Raw genomic sequence first — 18488 nt, 5'->3', positions numbered from 1 at the left:
AAGGCGTTTCCACCAAGGGCAGCCAGACAGTCCGCCTGGTGAGGCAGCGGGTGAGCGTCTTTCACTGTTTTGGCATTCAGCCAGCGAAAATCAGTGCAGATTCTCAAGTCTCCTGATTTCTTCCAGACCATAACAAGCGGTGAGGCATACTCACTGATAGACTTGCTGATTATGCCTTTCATCTCCATGTCAGAGAGCACCTCTCTTAGCTTCTGGTAGTGTGCAGGAGGAACTCGGCGGAACGGCAGCCTAAAGGGGCGGTCATCACTGAGATGAATGCGATGGACAAATCCCTTTGCCTCACCACAGTCCAGCTTGTCCTTAGAGAAGATGTCTTTGTAGCTCAACAAAAGCTCAGCCAACTTTGTCTTGCACTCAACCGACACCTCACAGCTCTCAACATCTACATCACCCAACCCACAGGTATCAAGTAGCTTCACAGGGTCAGACACTGAGTCAGGAGAGGGAGGAGATTCAGTCGAAGGCACGTCTTGGGTTTTGCTCAGACCCTGGGCGATGGGCAGATCCTCCACAGCAACACAAGGGAAAACATCTGCAATCTTAGCATTACGCCGCAGTGTTACAGGGTCCTGTGTAGGATTCAGGATCTTCATAGGGATCCAACGATCCCCCCACATGGGTGTTATGACTCGCCCAACCATGATGTTCTTGGGTGTGGACCGAGCAGACGAGGGTTCTACTATAACAGTGCTTCCTGGCGACACTGGGGCAGAAGGAGGTAGCTTCCCCCAAACAACATATTCCTGCTGCGGCAAGAGGGTGACAGCTTTTTGCAGCTTCACCGTTCCAATCTTGTCTGGAACCTCAGAACCCGACCAACGAGAGATACAGCTCAGCAGCTGCAGAAACTGCTCACATTCTGGGTCAGAGTTAGCGGAGGAAACAAGCTCCCAGTACTTTTCACTTGACTTCATCTCTTGGATGATGGAACGCAGCACATTGCTTCCGACAATGAGTTCATCTTTCTGACCAGGCACTACAAATACAGGCACCACATAACTGAAGCCATAGATCTTCATGTCCAAGTCATAGATACATTTAGGATGCGTGACAAGACCACCACAGCCTACCAGTACCACATTCTCTGGCACAGGTTGAGGGTCCAAGAGAACACCAGAAGCTCTCAGCTTTGACTCTGCTTCCTCACTCAGGGTGCATGACATGCTTCCTGAATCAAGCATCCCTCTCAAAGTAGACTGACCACTGATCGACACTGGAGCATAAAACAACTCACATGCTCCATCAACTCGTTGTGATCCCACAACTATCACTGTCTTGTCAGCAGGCACATTTTTACAGCAGTTAACATACACAGATTGAGAGTCTGTTTCACTGGTGAGGGTTTCTCTGAGGCTGCCCATGTTGCCCCTCTCTTCACATGGGCCGGTTAGTTTAAATCAGCATGAGAGGAGGCGGGGGGTGGCATGGCTGGATTTTGGCCAGACTGGTTGCATTCACGCTTCACATGTCCAGGGCCGAAGCAGTTGAGACATAACCTGTAAAGCCTGCAATGAGCATGAGTGGAATGATCAGCAGAGCCACAGACTTTGCATGCAGCAGGTTGAGCACTCTGTTGGGCACGAAAACGGCTGGGCTGGAATGTGCGTCTCTGTCCATTGGCAACGGAAGCAGTGCACAGGGAGAGAACTTTGTCAAACATAGCCACCATGCTTGGAGACTCAGCTGTAGCTGCATGTATGTTGGAAAAAGCAGATGGAGAATGCACATTTTGAGTGGTGGGAAGCGGACACACAGCTGGCGGCTGTTGCAGACTTAAAGTTCCACTGGGTGACTCCGGCAGACCAGCAGCGACAGGAGGGAGCAAGGGCGAAGGGATGGGCACCTGCTCATGTGTGTGGGAAACAGGTATCTGAGTGGCAAGCTGAGAGTGACAGGTAACATTGGTGTGACACTGACTGAGAGCAGAGAGACACATAGCATGCTGTGAATGAGCTACATTCGTTTTCATTTTTCTCATATGGCCATCCAACTTGTCCTGTACCTCAGCTGCAGTCCACCCCTCAGGAGACTTCAGCTGGAATGAAAGCGCAAGCATTGGATCGGGGCAGTGGTTAATGAACATCGTGACAACCTCTGTGCTGGGGTCCTCCACCTGCTTGCCTCTTCTGCGAAGACACTCATCTGCAGCATCAATTGACTTGTTCAATCGGATCCAATAATCCATGGCACTTTCGCCTGGTCGTGGTACAGTGCTGTAAAAGTCTTTCATGGGCAGGCTAGAGTATGTCAACTCACTAAAGTTGCACCGTAGGATATCAAACACAGTAGCAACCCTCTCATCACCAACTAGTTCAAGACGGCAGCGAAGTGAGACTTTGACTATGTCTCTGGCTCTACCTGTTAATCTGGACATTATCAGGTCGAACCTTTCAGCGTGTGTCACACAGTTCATCCTTGACAGATAACATTTCATCATTCCCTCCCATTCCTGAATGGAGAATGCATCTGTATGGTCACCCTTGTAGTAGGGAGGGGCTTTGGTTTCAGACTGAACAACAACCTTCAGCTGGGATGGATCACCGATGCTCACTGGTCGGTCAGCAGATGATTGATCAGGGGTGTGGCCAGGCTGGTGCATGGTGGCAAGGCTCGCCTTAATACCCTCCCCTATCTGTTTGGCAATGTCAGTAATCATAGGACCCAAAACCTCAGCAGGGACCAATTGCATGGGATGAGAATGGGTTTGAGCAATCGGTGTTGAGGTGGCTGCAGGGACCAATGGTGGGAGTAACACAGAATGGTCTAAATTGCTGACATTAACACCAGGAGCCAATGACCTACCCCTACCAAGACATAATGAAGCAATAGCCTGACCTCTTCCCATGCCAAAACTAAAATTGTGCCCCACATCCTCACGCTCAAACAAAACCTTTGCAGCAACAGTTTCATCACCTGACATATTTAAAGCCTACAACACACAAACTGAAGGTGAAAACAGAAAGAAGATCCTGAAACAAAATGATTGAATCACCCCAAGTATATGCAAAAATCTCATACAACTGCCCACAGAATAAACAGCATCATCAAGTGAGAGCATATACCCAAAACACCTTACAAATAAACTGTATGGGGAGAAAAAAAAAAAAAAAAAAAAGAGAGAAGCTCATGTATGGTAGGTGGAAAATAAAACAGGATACTCAACTAGAGTCTTCTTATCTAGCTATACACTGTTACTCTAATTAACCATTTTTTTTTTTTTAATTTTTTTTTTTTTTAAATTTTTTTTTTTTTTTTTTTTTTTTTTTTTTTTTACTCTTCTCTACTTTTTAAAAAAAAATTATCACCTTTCCAATATATATCTCAAAAGACAGGGAAAATATAACAAGATTATGACGAAAACCCCGTCAATACATTAAGTCCTCAGGCTCACAGAAGCCACAGGCTAAAAAGGACACCTGACAGACGAAGCGCAGGGCGCACCGACCCTCAGTGTGGAGCAGCGGAGCAGCGGAGCAGCAGACAGGAGAGCAGCCACGGAGACAGCTGCAGCGTCCAGCGCAGTCGGTCAGTGGTCACGATGTGACGGGTCGAACGGCACCAAGTGTAACCGGTGGAAATCTGCGTTGTGTTTGTTTAAAGTTGACTAACGACCAACACCAGGACTTCGTTTGTTCTGCGTTTATTCTGTTAAACAGACAGACAAGAACCTCAGAGTTTTATACAGTATGCAGCCCGCCTCCGCTCCTCTCCCCAAGGGATAACATACAAAAGGCCTGCGTAACAAGCATAAACATTACACTCACATAAAAGATATAAAACACAATAATCATACCTGTTAAACAGACAGACAAGAACCTCAGAGTTTTATACAGTATGCAGCCCGCCTCCGCTCCTGCACAGATGAGAGCACATTTCAAGCTGTTTCTCCCCACCCTCTGCTCGTCATTGTTTCGGACTGTTCTCATGCACAAGTAGATTTTTCACACTGACGGTAAATCTTCTTGCTGAGAGTTTGAGGTCGTTGCGAGTTCATATCGTCCTGATATGAAACAAAAGTCTGTAAGGTAAGAAATCAACCCAAGGACTCCTGATTTCTTTGAAATGTTCAGGAAAGACTTTTTAATGGGCTGGATATTCCTCCAGTGTTTCATATTTTAAAGGTAAGACGCCTTCGCTCTTAAAAGATGCACAAAGTGCTTCAAGTGCAAAAATAATTCCTTTAAATTGCAGAGAGGAAGAGTCCAGTCGGTCTCAGTGCTCTGTACCGCACGGTCTGATCGTCTGAGCGTGCCTCAAAGCCACACATCACCGTCTGCAGCTGACGGTAATCTGGATGTGATCCCACACAGAGTTCAGACTGGTCTCCTTACTAAAGTCTGACACATGAATCTATCATTAGGTTTAGAGCTGCTGCAGAGGTGATGAAAGGAGGAGGAGTGATGAAGAGGAGGAGGAGGAGACTGCAGGGAATGACTCCTGTGAAAGTGACCGTGGGATGTCATGTTGTGTAATTATTTAACGGGCAGAGAAACTCAATGAAGTCTGAGTGGAGAGAGTTACAGCTTCACCGCTCCATGACGATGGAGAAGAGTTTGTGATTAGTCCTCAGGTGAGTCTGAGGAGAGAAACAAAGCTTTCACATGATTATTAAACTTTCAGAGCTTTAGATGTTTTCTCAGGAAGTCTGAAAGTTCTGACCCTCAGTTCCCCTCGTCCATGAGACGACTCTCTGCAGACTTTAAGAGTGAATCACGTCTTCTTCCTCCTGCAGCAGTGACCTTGTGTTTTAATATTGTCTGCACAAAAAGGAAGAACTTAGAGTATTATGTTAAAAAATCAACTTTCTAGTGATTAAAAATATTAATCCAACCATTTCAAGATTTTTAATGAAGAAGAGTTTTATCACAGGTAGACTTAATTTAATTTCCTGGTTTCTATTTGGTTATTTCTTATTTCCCAATCCTAATTTTGACTCTGTTACGGCCAACCGCCAGACTTCTATTTTTGCTGGATGCCGGAGCACGACGCATCAATCTCAACAGAGTGGATGGAGCGGGGCAGGAAGTCAGGCATCAAAACAAAATGAAAACATTCGGTTAATTTTCAGAATAAAACACTGTGTTATCACCAGATCGTATTTCACTTAACTACAACAGCAAACCGTGATGAGCGGAGCCAGGCCTGGAGTCAGCAGGTCAGAGGTTTTCAGAGGACCATGAAGACAACATGGATGAGGAGAGGAGGAGGAGAATCCTTGATTCAGTGATTACCGTGGGAAAACCTTGGTCACATGACTCTAGCTGTCATGAGGTCCTGCTCTGTGCTGCGTTCTGAAAACGTAACCGGTGGTTGTTGACGGACGAGAGAGCACAGAGCCAGACGGATCAGAGACAGACTGGACACAGATCTGGTGGAAGTCCTGTGTGTGAATATTAAAGAGTTAATAGCAGAATGTAAACTTTGGTGTCACACCCAGACCGAGACCCGAAGTCTGGTGATCCAACCAGGAGAGGTTTTCAAGAGAACTCAAAGGATTTATGGTCAAAGGAGAAAGAAACAATGAATGGTTTTTGGTTAGGATGTTTTCAAGTCTGTTTTCAACTTCATGCATGGATATGTGAAGGATTAATTGTTAAACATTTTTAAGTTAGTCGCCTGAAACTGAAGGGTGAATGAGAGAGAATGTCAGGCTGTGTGCACAAAATACCTTAAACATCTTTGAGGCCTTAAAGATGTAGCCAAAGATATTTGAGATCATTGAGCATGTGTGGTCTCTCCTCCCGACGAGTACATTGAGCGAGACTGTAGTATACATGCTTCAATATTCAAACATGTTTTGATCTATTCAAGTTTTGCTGACTGTATTCAGAGTCTAAGCTTCACCTCGAGATGCAGTCGGGTTGTTGTGATGCACAAACATCCCTCCTGCCCTCAGGGTTTTAATCGAGGATAAAAGACGTGTAGATTCAGGACTCCTCTTCCTCAGGTCAGCTCAGGACTGAGCTACAGACCTGGTAGAGATCTGAGTGGAGCCACCCGGGGACTTTCAACCTCCACCTGCTGCAGTTCCTGTGGCTTTGTCCCTGTCCCCTCTCCTGAATTATACATCAGACGGAGAACAGATCATCTTCAGCTCGGGTTGAATCACATCAGCTGAGTCCAAGAGGAGGAGCCGGTCTGAGGGCAGGAGCTTTTCATTCAGGTCCCCTTAAAGCTCAGGAGATATGGGAGCAGATTGTGATCTTTGTAATCGAAAAGTGGAAGAGTAAGCATGAAAAAGTGAGGAATCAGATTTGAGCAGCCTCTCAAGATAAATAAAGACTAAAGAGAGGTCAGCCAGGACTAAAGGGAGGGCTGAGCTCCATCAGAAACGCAATCCTTCGGCTGTTTGGAGAGTTTTATTAAACTTTGGAGGATGGATTTTATCCTCTTATCCTACTCTGGCTTCGTTCAGCGGTATGAACCTGAAACAGAAACTGATGTTCTTGTAATTAACAGGTCTTAAGTTTGCTGCAATAACAACATCATGTTGCAGATTAGTCAAAAGTCAAAAGTCAAACTTTGTCAGGTATGTCCTCAAGAGGAGAAGAAAACTACTTTTACAATGTTTGTTTGTTGAATGGAGGTGGGATCCATCATTTCTGATGCTGTGTTCCAGGAAGTCAGGAAATCTAAACGCTGATTGTCTTTAGTGACACAGCATCAAGCAGATATGTGTCTCAGTGTAAATGTTTGATCTAGAACAGATTGTTAGCTGCTCGTCATGCAGATATCTGTTTATAGAGAGAAAGAAATCCTCCTCAGATTAACAACTATGGGAGCCGTCATTACGCTGGATTGTGTTCCTCCGACTGTTGCTCTCCATACAGACATTTTTTCCTGCAGACACCTGATTTTTCGTTAAGACTGCCTGAGAGAGCGGGGGAATATTATGACTAGCTTAATGAGGATTGTAGCTTCTGTACCTGGGGCCCATTGCTCTACCAACTGAGCTAAAACAGCGCCCCATGTGTCCCTTTAATTTACCAGACTTTGGAGCTAGTTAATAACTTGTATCTTGAGAAGATTCAGCCTCAACGTAATGGTGGTTATTGTTCTGTGTTATAGACTGAACACTGATGTAACGTAGAAAGTAAGAGATGTGAAAAGTTTGAGCTGATTAAATCACCAGAGCCACATTAGCAGTTATCTCACCACATCTTCTGATTTAATTTCATTTATAATGCTTGAAGGGAAATTGATTTGCAGTTTGAGAACTTCTCCCTATTTAATTTTGAGTCCTCAGATTTCTTTTCTTTCACTTTGATGTTTGAGGCCGGAGCTGAAGAACAGATATGACTCTTCAAATAAAGGGAATAAATTGTCAAATAAACTGCACGGTCAGATTAATTCAGTGCTCGGGATGTTTCAGCCTCAGATTACAGTCTCTCTCCGCTTCTCTCTGGGGTCATGAAGTTCGAAATTCTCTTTATCTCACGTCTAACTGCAGGAGAGTGAGCTGAATTTCATCTGCAGCATCATCTGAGTCTGACTGCTCCCGAGTCACCGATGGAATCGATGCTGATTAATTCAGTATTGAGGAGCAGGAGATGGAAGGCATTTGATTCATGACTGCCCATTGATTTCGAGGTGCAGACGAGACTGGCAGAGTGTGTGAGAGAGGTGGTTTTATTCCTGAGACACAATGGTGGACGGTTTAAGGGGAAGACAAGAGTCGATTCAACCCAAGCATGAGCTGGACTTTCATTTAATCGCCAAATAGAGACGAAGAGTGGAAAAGCAGCACATGAAACACGTTGGAATTCTGCAATTTATTCCAAATGTTCTCAAATCAGCATGGCGTCTTTCTGCACATTGAGATGATTATAGAAGTCCTACAGAGACAGTGATCAGATCTCCTCCATGAGCTGTGTCTGGATTAACTCTCCTGATGCTTCCAGCTACCTGAGGCTGACCAGAGTCCAGTTTGATGACCTGTTAGCTCGGATCAGGACCCGGATTTCAATGATGGGCACTGGCTACAAGAGTTCTGTTTCTGTTCTGTTTGTAATTACTGAGTCCCTTTTAAGTTGACTGAAACCTGTCTCACTACAGCGCAATGAGCCCAAAATTAATAGATGTGTCCGTCTCACCACTATCATCTCTCTTTTTTAATCCCAGCTTTCCCTCTTTTCAACCCCATAATGGTCTCAGCAGATGTGTGTCTAACATGAGTCTGGTCCTGCTGGTGGTTTCTGCATGTTAAAGGAAGTTTGTCCTTGCCACTGTAACTTGCTAAATGCTGCAAAGTGCTCTGCTCATGGTGGATTAAGATGAGATCAGACTGAGTCCTGTCTGTAAGATGGGACTGGATCTGATCCTGTCTTGATGTTGGGTCTTTGTTAATAATAGAACATAGAGTACGGTCTAGAACTGCTCTGTTTGGAAAGAGTCTGAGGATAAGGTGTGTTGTGATTTGGTGCTCTATAAATAAAGATTGATTGATGATACTGCAGTTTAATGACAACAAACAGGCTGAAATGATGCTGATCTCAAAAGCAAATTACCATGCTTTGTTGATTCTGTCTACAAGGAGAGACAAACAAACAACTTTTAACATGTTTGTTTCAGGGACGTTCCAAAGCGACTAATTTCCTTGTCATTAAAATGGAAATTTAAATTCTGACAAACTGACTAAAGGTAAGAAATAACTCTGAAAACAGTCAAAACTTAGCAGATATTGTTTTAACCCATTAAAACATGGGTAAAGTCTGTAGGTTAGCGATGCTAAAGTAGTCCACCACCAGCAGAGCTAGCTCCAGCAGCAGGTTAGCGTCCTCATGCCTGTGCTGGTTCCTCATGTCTCTGGTGGAGTGGTTATATGTCAGTTTAACCAGACACAGCCTACATACAGCTTTATCTCCATTTACTAGATCAACACACTGACAAACCAGGCCCACTACCAGATGACATCATCACCTGTGCTCCTTTACATCCAGGTAGTAGTGCTGCAGAGCGTTATGGCAGCAGACATTAACCAGTTATTTTTAGATAGTTTGACGCTCTCTTGTGAAATCTTGGATTTTCCAACATTAACACTTTTACTTAAAGTCCCTTCATACTTTACACAATTTGGACTCACTCCTTAATCAAACATTAATCTATATTGGCATCAATAAATATGACCACCTGCACTCTCTCCTCTTCTGTGGAACAGTTTGTCCAATCATCCATCTCTCATTAATATTTGTCAGCTGAGCCCGAGTACCTCACAAATTTATTTAGCTGTGGAAAATAATGCATGCAATGTGGGTACACAGATCAAGAGGTAATGATTCTAGTTGCAAAAGTTAGACATGCTGGGTTCAGGAAACATTTTCTCCTCATACTTCCAGGTAACCCGTGTGAGTGAAACAGAGGAAGAAAGATTTATTGAGATGAACAGATGAGGCAATATTTGAAAGAGACGTTAGCAGGATGACTTAGGACACTGCACAAAGAAAGACAATCAGTTAAATTGATTAATCTGAGCAGAGGCAGTCGCTGCTAATCGAGGGATAAGCGATTGCTCTGCCGTGGCTAACATGACGTGACTGATGAAGGGTCAGAGACTGTGTGTGTGTGTGTGTGTGTGTGTGTGTGTGTGTGTTTGTGTGTGTGTGTGTTTGTGTGTGTGTGTGTGTGTGTGTGTGTGTGTGTGTGTGTGTGTGTGTGTGTGTGTGAGTGTGTGCGTATGTGTGTGTGTGTGTGTGTGTGTGTGTGTGTGTGTGTGAGAGAGGTGTGCAGAGGGTGAAACACAGCAGAGATGATTTGTCATTGAGACTAAGTGGCTTAAAATCAAATCACAGTCACACACAGAGACGATTGTAATGTGCTCGAGGACAGTAATGGCATTAGTCATGAGTCTCCGTCCTGCCATCATCTGGTTGGACAGATTCTGGATGTTCAGCTGCAGTTTGTTCCTCAACATGGAGGAAGATTCAGGAAACACTGTGGCTGTATATTCAACCTGTGGCTCCATTTATTTACAGGGCAGTCTGCAAAATCTGTAAAGCAGACTTTGTTTATCATGTTGGATGTCTCTCGTTTAAACATCGACGGTGACATTCGTCTTTCAACACTTCATCTCTTTCTTTTTCTTCTCCTAACACTCAACTACACTGCACATTAAAACTAAATCACAAGCATGTTTGAAGCCAAGGCATAATAAAAAGAATTACATTCAGATTTGTCACCGTACCTTTTCTCTGCTTGGGACTCTTTTCAGGGGCAGGAGCACACCCCAACCACGCATCTTCCGGCTCTCTTATAAACCCGCACCCGCCCTCCCACTCCTTTTCTGTCTTTTACTTTCTTTCCTTTTCTCCATCGGGCTCTTAAGGGAGGTTCGTCAAGACCGGGAGCTATGACGGATCACCTAATAAGCTTCTCCAAACCAGCAACAGCAAGAAGTTCAACGTCAAATTCAGAATCAGTATTCCAACTAAATCAATCATTGTCAGGTTACATCCTGTTGATGGTGTGGTCCCCACTCATGAACCACACACCTGAAATTTTGCAGGCACATGAAGTCATGTTTAAATATCCTCTCCAAAGTATCATCAGGTCTGCAGAAAAGATCGCTGGCTGTCCCCTGGGGGTCATCCCTATATTCCCACATTTCTAGGACATTTTCAAAATTAGGTCTTGTGTTCCTACATTTCCCTTCAATTTAAGCCCTATCCTCCCACAAGATTTTTTTGAAGCACTTTATAGTAAATGAATGATTAATTTTATTTCGATCAGCAGCAGCAGAAATCTTCACAATCACAATCATTAGAAGAAAAAATAAAATAGGCTGATCAAAAAAGATTTCGGCTGAAGCAGATATAGATGCTGAACCCTTGTTTTCATATCCTTAATTCAGCCAAACAAAACCAGAAATCTTAGAAATGTGGAAACATAGGCACACTCCCGTCCCCTGCCCCCTTTGGACAAAATCGCCACCTCACGCTACAACAACAGAGCAAAAAACTTCATTTCAGACCCCTCCCACCTTGGTCACCCCTTCTTTGAACTGTTACCATCTGGCAGACGCCTCAGATCTGCCAAATCCCCAACCACCAAACTCAGAGACAGTTTCTATTCCACAGCCATAAGCACACTCAATAAACAAAAAACAAACAAGGTTTTTCGCTGCTAGTCTACATTGCCCACTTTGCTGCATAAAGACACTATTTATATTTACTTATTTCTGGAGAAACAGAGATCATAGTGGCTTCTGATTCTGATTCTGGTGTTGTTTACCCATTGAGAAACTAATGTTTTTGCCACAGTATCAACAGGTGGGATGAAATGTGCTGGACTGATTTGATATGACCTGTGGGATCAAGTTGTCTCTGGATGAGAAATAAATTAATGTTGTTGTGGCATTTGGTCCAATCAGAGTCAAGTATTTAACACAGCTGGGTAAGAAGACTGGTAAGCTAATGTCCTTCAGAGCTCTTACAGTCGTGTGTCATCGAGACGATGATTACAGAGTCTGTGTTTGATTCACTTTTTGTTGTCAGTTTCAAAAGTCAACAGGACTTCAGAGAGGAAATGATCCATCCACGCTTGTCTGTAATTATTCTTCAGGAACCATGCTCTCTGTGTCTGACAGAAACTCTGAGGCCATTCAGCCGATCAGATTCAGAACCAGGACATCACATGAAATGATCTAATCTCCATTTTAGTTCAGTTTGTTGACATCCTCGTCTGTCACCATCTTTTATTCATCAGCTGTTTTCTCCTCCTCCTCGTGGATGATAGTGGCATCACTGTATCACTGCTGGGTTTTAATGATGTGTGCTCAGCTGAGATAGAGGAGGTCTGACTGTTAGTGGCAGCTCTCCTCGGGCTGCATGACAGAAACACCAGAGGATGCTGGGAGTCACTGATAGGCTTCTTTGCCTCAGGACAGAAGACGCACTTCACGATATGCACATGAGGGCCTCCAGCACATGTTCTCTATCACACAGGCTTTCAGCGGCTGATGAGGAGTCCTCACGCACACCACCGCTCTAAATAAAGCTCACAGCTGCAGAGATACGAGCTGCAGCATCGTGGCTTTGCATCTTCTTTAATTTTCAGCATTAATCGTATCATCGCTGCAGCTGAAGGCTGAGTCATCTCCATAAAGAGAGAAGATATTCTGCACCACGTTCGGGGCTTTGGTGCGTTTTTCAGAGCGGTATTTAAGAATGGAAGATGAAGAGTTCCAGGAGATATCCAAGTGATGCAAAGCAGAGTAATCCCCTATTATTAACTTTCACGTGATGTCACACACTTATGGACCCACCCACCTGGAGGACAAGAAACAGACTATAAATAAAAATGGACAGCATTGCTCCGCCTCTTCCCGTTGTACGGTTCTGAAGCCAAAAAATCCCGCTCCTGGGCGCAGCCATTGTGCAGCCAGAGCCTGTGAAGCCACTGTAACGAGCTCCGCCCTACAGCGTAACGTCACAAGACGCTGTGTGTCCTTTGAAGTTTCTCTCTACGGCAGCTGTGAATCAAAGGAAACCCGGAAGTAAAACCCCGTTTTTTAAACTCTAATAACTAATGAAAAAGAAACTTTTCAGGAAAAAGAGGACTTGAACACAAAACAGTCAAATAATAACTACATATCACCACAGCATACGGATGTGAGAAACATTCGTACGACGTGTATTTATTTTTTAAAGTTTGACTGCTCCCCCATTCATTTGAATGACAGATTTTTTGACCTATAGTGCAGCCAGCCACCAGGGGGCAAACACTCCAGCCGAGCAAGATGCACCCCTGGCAAGAAAGGCTTCCATCTGCTAAAGGGTTTAGAAATTGTTTTAAAATGCCTGATAGTTGTTCAGTTAAATGACGAGGAGACGATCCCGGGTTCTGCTTCTTCAGAATCCATCAGAGAAAGAAAACCCTGAGAGATGTGGATTCATTCTGTTAGAGATTTCATTAATGGTAAGTTGAAGGAAACACAGAGTATTTTAATTCATGTATGTTTAGTTGATGTCGTTCTGACATGGTCGCTGTGTGTGGACTGATGTGAACAACTCCAGCACTAACTTGATGACACCGCTAGCTAACCAGCTAACGCTAGCTTAGTGATACGTTTTCACAGCCAGACTCTTTCATCCTGACAGTCTGGTGATAAAGTGGTCTGAGGTAAGGGGAGGAGAAGGTTCATACTTAGTGTTGAGGCTTGATGGTGAACTTTAGGGAGGGAGAGCTGGTTTTACATGTCTGCATGAAGGCTCTCAGTCACCTTTGCTCTGACGAGGAAGAGTTTCTCACCCTACAGCCCTCAAACTGCAGCGTTACTGACCCGACCAGATCCTAAACACATTTATCTGTCTGTACTTTGATTGGCTTTCATCCTGGCAGCGGTGTAAAGGGAAGGATTCTAGTTTAGATAAATGTAAACATCACCAACGTGAAGTTCAGGTGATATAAATATGCCTTATTCTGAAGAGATGATTAACAAGCTGCAGCTCCACAGAGCGATCAATGGAAGCTTCATTTAACTCTTTATGACCTCCAGGCTTCACGCCGCTCACCTGACTGAGACGTGAATAGTCTCTGACGGTTTTAATGAAGAAGATGTCGTATAAGCTTCCTTAACATAAGATCCTATCTGTATCAGATTTATTTAAACAAAACAAGTAATGGATCTCAGCTCATCCAAGACATGCACTCTCAGAAACCACTCTGTAAGTCACAACTGGACTCCAATTTGATATTCATATCATGTTTCCTCTGCAAGGTTAAAGTGAGGCTGCAACAAATGAGAGCAACAGTTCTTGAACTTCAGATAAATTCCATGTTAACCAGGAGAAATTGTAAAATATTAACAGTTTTATTTCTGCCGCCTCTCATAAGTGGCCCTGAAACAGGAATGAAAATGTTCAACAAGCTTCTCGACGTGTCCTTGGGAGAGACATTTAGCCCCAAAATTGCTCCTGATGCGTGATGGAAAAACTTGTAATCCACTTTGAACAAAAGCATCAGTGAAGTAATGTAATGTAGAGAATAATGGAGTAGACACAGAGAGCAGTTTAATGTGTCCTCCACCTGTTCAACAGAATGATGTTTTATATATGCATCTAAATATTTAGAGGAAACGAAACGAAAGAAGAAGAGGCGTGATACATCTGCAGCACGCTCTGTGCATGCTGGAGGAGTCGTGTTCAATCTGTTCTGTCTCACCTCTGCACACTTAATCCCTGTAAACTCACCTGGCAGCTCACACACCTGTGGCCCAGCAGGGAAACTTTCCCCCACTGCTCGAGCTGACAGTAACGACTAAAACCTGTCGCTTTATAAGACATTTAGACACAGCTCTATCTGCTCACCACAGAAGAGAAATGTAACTAGCTCCGTCCATCGTTTGGTCCTCAGGAGAGAGACGTGAAAGAGTTGTAATGGGTCAAGCATCAGTTAAAGGCTGATTTATACTTCTGCGTTGAATCGATGGCGTAGCTCCCGTACCTACGCAGACGACTCCTCCAAAAGGTAACTACCCATAGAATCAACGCAGACCGCAAGACCTGTGATTGGTCCGCTCGGTGGCATTATTAAGTGCTGCGTTAACAGCACTTCTGGGATCCCCTCTCATTGGCCGCACATCAGCCGTGTATTTAATCTCCTCCTCTATACTCTTCCCTGTAATCATGTCTGTATGATAAACAGCAACATGTATCAGCTGTAGATTAACATAACCCACTCTGAATGGCTGTAGAAAAGTAAACAGAGATCATAGTGGGGCCGGAAGTAGGTGACCAGCTATCAGAGAGACCGCACTGCCCTTGCGCGACATGGACACATCGACGCACAAGTATGTGGTGCTCATGTCCACATCAGCCACTGCTGCGTAGGGGCGACGCAGAGGTGTAAATCAGCCTTAAATCAGCCATAAAGTATCCATATCCTTTGTGATAAATGGACGTAGCCTCCGTGACGTCACCCATCTGTTCCTGAAGCCCTGTTTTGAAGCTGATCGTTGGCGGGTGCCATATTGGAAATGCTGAACTCAACCTAACTTCTGTGGAGCTTTTGTGAGGTACAGAGGCGGGCCTTTAGCATCCTCGCTAACAGCTACAGTGTTCCTGCCTGTCAATCAAGTCAGTCACGCCCTTATTTGGGCAAAAATCGTAATCTTAATATCTTCAAAACTGCCAAATGAATTCACCCCGTACAGTGTGTGCTGATAGAGAAATTAGCTATTCAGACCTAAACTGTTTTTGAACCAGGCTGTAAACATGTTTATTTCTGCTGTAAAGATCGTCTTCTTTGAATGGGTGTGGATGTGGTCTCTGGTGTTTCTGCAGGCAGCCTCTAGTGGACACTCGAGGAACTGCAGTTTTTAACACTTCTGCATGGGCTTCAATTCTCATGGCCGGAGGTTGCCGAAGGTTTGCTCGATATGCTTTTAAGAGGATGAGCAGAAACAGGTAATTTTCTAAATAAACTACTCCGTTGATGATTTTGAGTTTGCATGTTTCCATCAGGAGCTTGATTTCTGCCTGTACTGTAGCTGTCGGTCGCTCTTCCTCTCTGCTGTCTGATTCACCCACACACATGCAGTGTTGTGTTGTGTTTTCATTACAGGTTTCAGTGTCCTTCAGTGTGACAGTAATTCATGCTCTCCTCAGGCCTCATCCTCCCTCCTTCACCTCCTCCTCTTCCTCCTCCTCCTCCTGCAGGCTGACTGATGTGGTCATGGATGCACGCTGACACACTCGAACACATCGGAGAATGTTTCAGGGTCTCAAACCTTCAGGTCATCTTCTCTGCCCCTCCGGCTCTACGTGAAATGATCTCTGTCTGTTCTCTCATCATTTACTTTTCCCACCTCCTCTTCCTCACCTCCTCCACCATCATCATCCTCCCGTTTCCCTTCATTCTCCACTCATGCAGAGCAGCTCCAACCGCAGCCTGAGGTAATAAACTCTGTGTGTCATCTGCCTTCAGAGCATGGATCATAAATACCCGTGTCCTCTGAGTGAGTGTTGGGGCTCATTTGCATCACATCCTCATTACGTGAACATCATCGTCCTCGTGTAAGAGCTGCGTGCACCACCTGTGTTTCATTGGATGTGATTTAATGCAGCAGGTGAGGAGTGGTTTGACAGCACTCTTCTCTGATATAAACGGGAGGAAGGAGTGGATGGACGGCCTGAGAGGTGATGTGCTCTGTGGTAAACATGAGCTCTGCCTTCTCTACAGGGCTGACCGTGATCTCTCCCTCTAATGGTTTCTACAAAAAATAAAATTAACAAACAAATCATAATGCCAGGTAATCTTAAGATTGTATATTTACTAGGGTTCTATAAATGCAGTCGGTGGGTGTTGAAGGAGGAGAAAGCACAGAGCCGGACCGGAGCCGACCGGAACGGATCAGAGCGGATCAGACATACCGGATCTGTTGGAAGTCCGATGACAGATGACTGGATAAGCCAAAAACACCAACAACTCTCCTCACAGCTCAGGTGAAACTGAACTCATTCAGACAATGATCTCTAACTGATTGTTGTTTACTCAACTATCACCAGCTGCTGAGAGAGAAACCTAAAGACCCTACCTCTGAACAACACAGCTGATGGTCTCAAACACATTAAGAAGGTAAATAATTCGACTAATTAACTCTTGACAAGGCTCATGTTAATTAGAAAATTAAATAATTCCATATATGTTCTTTCATAGTTCTGCTGTCTTTGGTATTAATCCACATTGTTTTAAAGTGTATTTTATTATATTTTATTGTACTTTATATTTAAATTTTAGATAATTAAAAGCTGGAAGAGAGAAACAGCATCTTGTTTTTCCTGTATGTCTCGTATATACAGTGAAAATTAACAATAAAAAGCTTTGAATCTTGAATCTTTGAATCTAGTAGACTCACTTCAGCAACACTGTGAGAAACTGCTGAAGATCATGTAGTCTGACCTCGGCACAAACTGGAATCTAAAAGATTATTAAGAGTCTTCAGACCAAAACAAGAGTAATAAAATAAAACTCTTTAAGTCCTCAGAAAGAAAACTAAACCCCAGAGCAGAAGCAGAAAAAGTAAATCAAATAAAAGCTTCTACACAGCTTTAGTTTTTATTATTGCTTAGACGTGTTTTGGTTTATCACTTCGATCAATACGCCTGCAAAGATTACATCACAGTTTGTTTTTACAGACCAGCAGCTCAAACATGAACAGCTCAGGGAGAGAAACACAGGAAGGTTTAGATCTGGACTTTAGGCTCCACTGACGAACCGACGAGGGTCACGAAAAAACAGAGACACAACTTTCTCTGAAGATTAAAGACGGAGCAAAGAAACAGAACGATCACAAAATATAATAGTATAGAAAATACATTCACCCTAAGCTCTGTGGGTGGATGTGGGGCTGTATAATGTATGTTCACATGCTATCACTGAGCTAAAAATAGCAGCAGAGGATGTATAACTCCCTCATGGCAGCTCTACACACACACACACACACACACACACAAACTGTGCTGTAGATGTATGCATGCTAGAGGCCGGAGCTGTAGGAGCGTCATGAATGTTTCATAGATGTAAAGTGAAGCTGCACATGGGGCGGATTTATTGAACACTTTAAACTCTCGTGTGAGTGTTTCAGACGACAAAGAGACCGTAAATAAAAATCTATACAAGAATTACGTACTGTCTGTACGCACAAACGGAAAGAAGAGCAGACGCTGCAAATACATAAATGTCTTGGTGATGTCGATGTAAAATCTGCGCCTGAGTCGAGCATCAGTCTGAGAGAAACACAGTTTGAAGACTGCCACTAAAGTCAACTGTAACCGTTATCCTTACGTGTGATTTAAGCGTGTAAGCCCTTTGAATCCCGTTTCACTTCACTTCTCATCCTTGTTCCTTCACTCTCACATCTTCACCTGCCGCACTGCAGACCTCTCAGAACAGGTGTGTTAATCATCCTGCAAACACAGCTGCAGCAGACGTGACGGATAAAGGAGTGTGATTGAGGTGTGCTTGAGATGAAGCGTGGATAATTACCAGTTTCAGGGTTTGATCATCAGCAGATTATCAGTTCAGATGGGGACAGATGTTTACCTGACACAGGTGACTGCTCAGACGCTCTGAGGGTATCACTGTGACTCATTTCAGTGCTTCAGTGTTTTGAGCACAAGTTTCAAAATAAGAGGACCGGAGATGCTCATAACTGTACTTCAGGTGTTCGATGAAACAGTCAACATTAATGGTTTTGGATCCCTCCTCTATGTTGGTGAAGTCTGAATGTGGGAGACGGCAACATCAGAAGCACAACTTTATAGCAGATTATGCTACACTAGGATGATAGTTTAACATTTATATTAATCCTACATGGTAAAAGACGGACATGCAGAAATCTCTGTTCTCGTCTTCAAAAGGATTCTCCTTCTTCATCCTCAAGTATCTGTGTTCATCCTGACCGTGCTCTATATTCTATTATTACCAAAGACCCAACATCAAGACAGGGTAAGATCCAGTCCCATTTTACA

At 43.9% G+C, this 18488-nt stretch overlaps 1 long non-coding RNA gene across 1 annotated transcript; it reads left to right on the top strand.

Annotated features, from left to right (window-relative positions):
• Window positions 1-15314: 15314 nt before the first annotated feature.
• On the top strand, window positions 15315-17540 carry LOC117805296. The gene is made up of 3 exons (XR_004629397.1): window positions 15315-15422; window positions 15624-16593; window positions 17154-17540. It is a non-coding gene; the product is annotated as an uncharacterized LOC117805296 (long non-coding RNA).
• Window positions 17541-18488: the final 948 nt, after the last annotated feature.

Source organism: Notolabrus celidotus, chromosome 21 (assembly GCF_009762535.1).
Source record: "Notolabrus celidotus isolate fNotCel1 chromosome 21, fNotCel1.pri, whole genome shotgun sequence".
Classification (NCBI taxonomy): domain Eukaryota; kingdom Metazoa; phylum Chordata; class Actinopteri; order Labriformes; family Labridae; genus Notolabrus; species Notolabrus celidotus.
This window is presented reverse-complemented; position numbering and strand designations above follow the sequence as displayed.